We start from the raw sequence: 2,085 nt of genomic DNA on the forward strand, positions 1-2,085 counted from the left end.
CAACAGCTCCCAGCTGCAATATATTCAGCTTCAGCAGTAGATAACGCAATGCTTGTTTGCTTCTTACTGAACCAAGACACTAGAGAATTTCCAAGCAGATGACAAGTTCCTGAGGTACTTTTCCTGTCGAGTTTACATCCGGCAAAGTCTGAATCTGAGTAACCAATCAATGTACATGTTGATCCTTTTGGATACCACAATCCAAGACTCTTAGTTCCTACCAAGTATCTGAAAATTCTCTTAACTGCACTGAAGTGAGATTCCTTTGGATTTGATTGATACCTTGCACACATACAAACACTGAACATGATGTCTGGTCGGCTTGCTGTAAGGTAGAGCAGAGATCCTATCATACCACGAAATCTAGTAACATCTACAGGTTTACCTTTCTCATCTCGGTCTAAGAAATTTCCTTGACTCATGGGTGTATCAATGGATTTAAGATTTTCAAAGTTAAATTTCTTTATCAAATCAGAACAGTATTTAGATTGACTAATGAAAATGCCTTGCTTGCTTTGGTTAATTTGAAATCCCAAGAAATATGACAGTTCACCCATCATTGACATTTCAAATTTACCTTTCATCAAATTTTCAAATTCTTTGCACAGTTTATTATTTGTAGATCCAAATATTATGTCATCAACATATACTTGGACAAGCAAGATATCATTTCCAGTAGTTTTTGTGAAAAGGGTCTTGTCAACATTTCCTCTTAAAAAGTTTTGTTGAATAAGGAAATTGCTGAGCTTCTCATACCAAGCTCTTGGAGCTTGTTTTAACCCATAGAGGGCCTTTGAGAGCTTATACACATGATTAGGAAAATCAGGATTTTCAAAACCAGGTGTTTGGCTAACAAAAACTTCCTCTTGAAGGTCACCATTGAGAAAGGCACTTTTCACATCCATTTGATAAAGATTAAAGTCCATTATACAAGCATAAGCCAAAAAAATTCTTATGGCTTCTAATCTAGCTACAGGGGCATAGGTTTCATCAAAATCTATTCCCTCCTCTTGACTATAACCCTTGGCTATTAGTCTAGCTTTGTTCCTTTTTATCACACCATTCTCATCCAACTTGTTTCTGAACACCCATCTGGTTCCTATGACATGCTTACCCTCTGGCCTAGGTACTAAACTCCACACCTTGTTTCTCTCAAACTGGTTTAACTCCTCTTGCATAGCAAGTATCCACTCACTATCTAACAGGGCTTCCTTAATGTTCTTAGGTTCAATCTGAGATACAAAGGCTGTAAAGTTACAAAACTGACTAAGGTTTCTCCTAGTTGCAACACCTTTAGAGATATCGCCTATAATGTTGTCTAAAGGGTGGTTTCTGTTGAACTTCCATTCCTTAGGCAACTCACTGGTTTCTATAGGTTCTACAAGGTCTGATCAAGTTGGAGGGTCAGCTATAAGTTGTTCTAGTGGTTCAGATTCTACAACTTCGTCCAAAAAGTCATCAACCTTAGAAGGAGTTTTGTTCAAGTTTTCTGTAAAATCCAATTTGTAGGGTAATCGATTGGCAAATCGATTGCTTAGATAATATTTGAAAAATAACTTAACCTGTGACAAACACAATCGATTGGACAATCTATTGTGTGAATTTCAATCATGTTAAGTTTGGTTGCAATCGATTGGGTAATCGATTGAACTAAACATCACGTAAGAACTTTTCAGGCAAATACTACCAAATCGATTGGCACGTCGATTTACATCAAAATAGCTAAGTCACTGTCTTGAAAACAATCGATTGGCAAATCGAGTGCAAAAAACCTTTTTGAAATCACAGTGAACTTTGAGCTTGTGGCCAAATCGATTCTGAGTATTTGTAAATCGATTATGAGACTTAATAAATCGATTAATTAATCGATTGGTGTGATTTTTTTACTTTGAACAAAACACCTGCAATCGATTACGAAATCGATGTATATAAGTCTTGACATAATTCACTAAAAAGAGTTTGTTTAAAGAATCAATTGACAAATTGATTGGCTTATGAAGTTTCAAGATTCAAGAAAAACAAGACCCGCGATAATCGATTGACAAATCGATTAGACCTGTTTTATAACCTTAATGAATCGATTGG

Source organism: Cicer arietinum, chromosome 3 (assembly GCF_000331145.2).
Source record: "Cicer arietinum cultivar CDC Frontier isolate Library 1 chromosome 3, Cicar.CDCFrontier_v2.0, whole genome shotgun sequence".
Lineage (NCBI taxonomy): Eukaryota > Viridiplantae > Streptophyta > Magnoliopsida > Fabales > Fabaceae > Cicer > Cicer arietinum.